The sequence below is a fragment of the Macaca fascicularis genome, chromosome 2 (assembly GCF_037993035.2).
Source record: "Macaca fascicularis isolate 582-1 chromosome 2, T2T-MFA8v1.1".
NCBI classification, from domain to species: Eukaryota; Metazoa; Chordata; class Mammalia; order Primates; family Cercopithecidae; genus Macaca; species Macaca fascicularis.
The window spans coordinates 18,113,796-18,120,017 of record NC_088376.1 but is presented as its reverse complement, the minus strand read 5'-3'; the positions used below and the strand labels follow the sequence as shown (position 1 = coordinate 18,120,017).

Sequence of the window (6,222 nt, the reverse complement as noted above, 5' to 3'; positions counted from 1 at the left end):
ACATAGAAAAAATAAACTGAAAATTCCAAATATTTAAAACTTTAAGTTTACATTGAAATTGAGAGAACTCAGAGCAGTCTGCTACGTTCAGCATAAAAGGCAGCGTTAGTAAGACAGGGAATGGTACAAGGTCATCCAGCCTGGAATGATAGACTGGATATGAATAAAATTTATTTCCTTGTAGGAAAGTTCGAAGCAATGCTATATACCCTTTCCTTTCCCATAAACTGATAACATTTGAAATTATTTCTGTACATGTATAAATTCTCTCAAACATCACTTAAAATGTTTAAAAAGAAAAAATTAAAGTGTGGCTTTGGGGAGGTCAATGTAGAAATGCATTCATTGTTTTGTGATGAAGAAAAGAAAGTTTGAGTAAGTGGTATATGAATGTAGTCCTTTGACAAGATATAAAATGGTTATTCTGAAAGTCCATTTACTGTTTTTCATTAACTTATTTAGGCCCCACTGTGTTGCAGAAGTTCTATATACAAGAGAGATTTATTTTAATCTTCAGGGGAAATGTCAGAAAACAGATGATTAAATGGATGGACATGAGGCAGCTTAGGAAATGACAAGATAGAAACGTCCATCAGATGCTTTGGGACCTTAGAGAGGTCTAACTCAACTCAGGTGGGGAAGAAAAGGAGACAGGAAAAGTCCCAGAGAAGGCAATGCTGAGTTCCCACCTATCTCAAAAGATGGATTAACGTTGGCAGAGGGAGGTGCTGGGAAGACTCCTCAGGCATGAGAAAAACTGGAGCAAAGTCCCAGAGCAGGGAATCTGTGACACGTTCAGGGAGGAATAAGTATTTTTCCTGAAAATGTCATGTGGGAATACAATTGGAAGGTAGGGTGTGGGAAGGGGTGGGATTGGGAATCTGGAATGGGGCCAGACCTTTGAATATGTTAAGAAATGTGGACTTTATCCTTCAGGACAATAGAGGATATGGAAGAACTGCAAGTAGACAGTAGCGAGAAAACAACATCCCTCTGGCTACAGTGAGGAAAAGAATTGGTGGGCAGCACACACAGACAATAGCAGGAAGGCTCCCATGGAAGCTGTTGTAATAGCCCAGGTTAATTTTTTAATGTTTCATTTTGAAATAATTATAGATTCATAAGAAATAGCAAAATAAAAGAATGAGACCCTATATATTCTTAAATGGTAACCACTTCCTTTAATGGTAACAACTTACAGAACTGTAACAACTTACGGAACTATAATGTATTATAAAAACTAGGAAACTCACATTGGCACAATGCCATTAGCTAGACTACAGACTTCATTTAGATTTTACTAGCTGTTACATATCTATAGGTTTGTGAAATTTTATCACATGTGGAGATTCATATAATGACCACCACAATAAAGTCACAACTCAAGTAAGGTTCGGTAAGGACATGAACAAAGAAAAGATGGAGAAAAGAGGAGAGATTCACTAACTACTTAGGACACAAATGCCAATAGTTAAAAGCATGGATTCTGCAGCCAGAGTTTCCCAGACTGCAAACCAGCTATACCACTGACTAGCTTTGTGGCTAGGGATGCTGTGTAACCTCTCTACGCCTCTGCTTTCTTGTCTGCAAAATTGAGATAATAGTAGTACTTCCTAAAGATGTAGTAAGCAATCAACTAGTTTATAACAAGCATAGAGCAGTAGCTAACATATGGTTAAGTGCTATAAATGTGTTAGTGATTACTGTTAACTAGAATCTAGATAGAGACTGACGGGATGTGGAAGTGAAGAAAAGGTCAAATCTTGGGCTTATGCTACTTAGTAGATGGCACTGGCATTCACTGATGTAGAATGATAGGTTTAGTAGGGGAGGGAGGTTAGTAAAATTTGATGTGCCTTTTTCATCCAAGTGACGAAATACAAGAGAGAGTTAAGTATTCATAATGGAGATGAGCTTCAGAATAATGTTTGTGCCAAATTCGTATCCCCTACCAAGTCTAGTATGAAGCCCATCTAGAAAGAAATATGACTTCTTATGGCAACAGTCTGTAAGAGGGGCTTTGGCTCTAGTCCCCATGGATTGCTCAGTATATAACATAAGCATGACCACAGACATCAGACTACACAGAATACAGAGTGTGGCTTGGGAAATCCCTGACAGACATGACTCAGGGATATGTTCACTTTCATTGGACTTCAGGTTCCACATTACTGTTATGTTTTCAGGAGTCTTGATGTCATTCTTCTCTCCTCAGGTATCCCACCCTAAGAGACAACTTTTCAAAAACTCTGTACAGCTATTGTTGTTATTAATTCAAAGTTGAACATAGAGTAATCTGCATCCCTCTGATGGCTTCTCTTTTGTATGCAAGTTATGGAGACATGCAATTTTCTCTTTGCCATAAGCTATGGTAAGAAATGACCAATCAAAATACAGCCCAGGAAGCAATGAGCAGTCTAGGGAGAGGGCACTTGTGCCAAGCTCTTCCAATCCTATTCTGTCTTTTGGGAATTTAAATCACAAAGAGCTAAGAGGAGGATTGATCAGCATCACCTTCAGGAAGGCGTCTAGAAAGAGTGTAAGGAACCTAGCCCCTGCCTTGGCATTTAGCCTTTTTTTTTTTTTTTTTTTTTTAAACCTGTGAACTACTTCAATATCTTTTCAAAATTATTTATTATGTATTATTTTTATTTTTTGAGACATGGTCTACTTCTGCTGTCCAGGCTTGAGTGCGGTGGCAGAATCACAGCTCACTGCAGCCTTGACCTTCCAGGCTCAAGTGATCCCTCTTACCACAGTCCCCCAAGTAGCTGGGACTACAGGCGTACACCACCACATCTGGCTAATTTTTTTTTTTTTAATAATAATTTTTTGTAGAGACAGGGTCTCACTATGTTGCCTCGACTGATCTCAAACTCCCGGGCTCAAGCACCCCTCCTGCCTTGGCCACCCAAAGTTCTGGTATTACATGTGCAAGTCACTGTGCCTGGCCCCGAATCCTTTTAATACTTCTCTTTTCTCCTTTATTTAGCATGCTTTCTGTTCTTTGCAACCAACGAAACTTAAATCTTAAGGCTACACTTTTTTTTTGTAGTGTAAAGTGGTACAAAATTTGGAATATCAACCTGGCAGTATGTGTCAGTATTATAAATGTGTTTATATTTGGCTTTGCAGTTTTCCTTCTAGCAATTTATATCAGAAAAATATTCAGACGAGTTCAGAGATATACATAAGTAGGATGATTATGAATATAAAATTTGGAAATTGAATGCCAAGAAAATGGTCATTAAATAAATTAGGATATAGCAGTGTGATACAATATTATGAAGTCATTAAAAAGGATGATATATACATATTTACTAATTAGAAAGGAATGCCATGAAATAGTAGTAGAAAAGGCAAACTACAAAACATCTTAGATAGCATGATCCAATTTGCATGATACAGCATGGTGGGTATGCATACATGTATGTATGTGGGTGTGTGTATAGCCAGAGAAAGAAGTTTGAAAGGAAAAATGCCAAATTCTTAAAAAATGAGAATCATCTCTAAGTGATGGGTTTTATTTTTGTCTTTATTGTATATTGTGTATATGACTTTCTATACTGTATTATGTATTAGAAATGAACTTATATTTGTAATCTGATTATTTTTTAAAAAATAAAATATCTTTTCTTCTGCAGAAATCCATGTGCATTTTCTTCCACTGGATGAGCACCCTTTGCCCACAGCTGAGTTGGAGACTGATGTTTTACAGTGAAATGAGACATTTGCATACATTCATATGTGCCTTGTATGGATAGAGTGTTGAGCCCAAGGCCTTAAATATGTCAGAGTTACAGATGTGACCTGTATATTTGTTTATTATAGTTGCCAGAACAAATAATCACAAACTTGATGACTTAACAGAAATTTATTCCCTCACAGTGCTGGAGGCCATAAGTCCAAAATCAGCATCACTGGGTTGAGCACAAGGTGTTCATAGGGCCACATTTTCTCCTGAGGTTCTAGAGGAGAATTCATTTCTCACGTGTCCCAGCTTCTGATGGCTACCAGTATTCCTTGGATTGTGGCCACATCACTCTAATTTCTGCCTCTGAGGTTACATCACCAACTCCTTTTCTGTCTGTAGTCAAAATTTCCATCTTCCTCCATCTTACAAGGACACCGTTGATTGTATTAAGGACCCATCAGGATAATCTCCTCATCTTAAGATTTTTTGTGTTTGTTTGTTTTTCAGACAACTACTCAGACTGCGTCCTCACCCTTTTACTCTCCAGAGAGGAGAGAAGAATGATCGTCAAGGGCAGAAGGCAGTTACATCAAAGCAACACTGAAAACTGGCTTCATGTTCAGGAGAGAATACTGCGCTTTTTCCTCATGATTTCTGGCGCTCTACACGTTCGAAGAAACTTCTCTAGTAACAAACTATAGAAATGCTCCCTCAGAGTATAGTCTTCAAGATTCTTAATCACATCTGAAAAGAACCTTTGTCATGCCAGACCCTTGCTGACATCAGTAGGAGTGACACCCTGTTTGACAGGCTGAAGAAGAGACTTAAAGCCAGTGAACGAGATATAGGGTTTACTGAAGAAACTTATGTATGGGGTGATCCAGTGTCAGTGGGCTGTGTAAAAGAACAGCTACCACTTGTAAAAAACATGCAGTTTAGGCCAGGTGTGGTGGCTCACGCCTGTAATCCCAGCACTTTGGGAGGCCGAGGCGGGCAGATCCCGAGGTCAGGAGATCGAGACCATCCTGGCTAATACTGTGAAACCCCGTCTCTATTAAAAATACAAAAAATTAGCCAGGTGTGGTAACACACGCCTGTAGTCCCAGGTACTCAGGAGGCTGAGGCAGGAGAATCACTTGAACCCGGGAGGCGGAGGTTGCAGAGAGCCGAGATTGCGCCAGTGCACTCCAGTCTGGCGACAGAACGAGACTCCATCTAAAAAAAGAAAAAAAAATAGCAGTTTATGTGACATTTTCATTTAGCACTTTTCTCATATCAGCCTACACCTCACAACCTTCCTTTAACACCAAACAAAGGGTTTTGATCCCCTGTATGGCCCATGTTCCATGGAATGGGCTGGGGATTCAGATGTTCCTCCTAGAGAAGGAATGAATCTCTGGGTTGGCCACTCCCAGATTCCTTAGCTCTGGACTTCACACACATATTCTTTTTAGACCATAGGGTCCATCTGAGGGTATCACGTTAAGTTATTGCTGTCAGGTGTGTCTGCCATACAGAGTCATTCTCAGAATATATGCTTAAGTTATTGCTGAAAGGTGCAGCTGTCATATGCCCATTTTCCACATGAGGTAACACTTACAGGTTTCAGAAATTAGAAACCAATATTTTAGGGAGATTATTTTTAGCCTACTGCTGTATACCATCCTAAAAGTAAGAAATGCACACTAAATTTGCCAAGGACTATTGATTTGCCTTTGTATCTATTGGAAACACACACTTGAATCCATTGATTAAAACAGCACCACAAAGTAAATTTAATAATATGTTTCAAGTTTTGAAATGAAGCATTCATCATTTTACAATTCTAAGAAGATAAAAGTGTGCATTTGTGTTATATTTATGTGATACTTCATAAAAAAATGTTCAGGAATCTAAAGAGAGAATAGATAATCACAGTTCTAGGGGAAAAAAAATGGCATAGGCAAATGGGGTAACTAGGGAGATTAATGAAAGAAAGAGTTTAGGAAAACTAACAATGGATAGTGTGATAGCAAGGGGGGTGGAAATATGCCCCCTAGGTTTGAAAGGGGCAAAGGAAGGGAGAGATTACCAAAATGTAAACCGCTGAGGCTTTCACTGTAGCTTCAGGAGAGGACTGACTGCTGGACAGGAGCCGTGGCCTTGGTAGAGGAGCTCAACCCCTTCCAGATTTCCCTCTGGAATGGGGAGCAGTTGCCTTACAGTGGCCAAATCAATGAGAAGTCAGGTGACAAGGAAGCCCATTGATGCTGTCCATACAGATAGATCAGCCTCCTAGAAGATGATCAACTTGGAGAAGGGTAGAAAATGAATCTAGCTCTGAGGTCAAGAAAAAATATTCAGTACATGCTGCCAGAGAGCTATGAGAAAAAGCATAGTATCTTGGAATCAGAAGGAAAAGAGTATCTCAAGAAGGCAGATAGGTTAATATTTCAAATGCTGCTGAGAGGTCAAGTAAGATAAGGACTAAGAGATGTTCATTGATTTTTAAGACAAGGAGATCTTTGGTGATCTAAGTCAGTTCTGCT

The 6,222-nt window shown here is 39.2% G+C and overlaps 1 non-coding gene across 1 annotated transcript; it reads right to left on the bottom strand.

Moving 5' to 3' along the window:
- Positions 1-4,204: 4,204 nt before the first annotated feature.
- On the bottom strand, positions 4,205-4,420 carry LOC123572138 (small nucleolar RNA U3). The gene has a single exon (XR_006696463.1). It is a non-coding gene; the product is annotated as a small nucleolar RNA U3 (small nucleolar RNA).
- Positions 4,421-6,222: the final 1,802 nt, after the last annotated feature.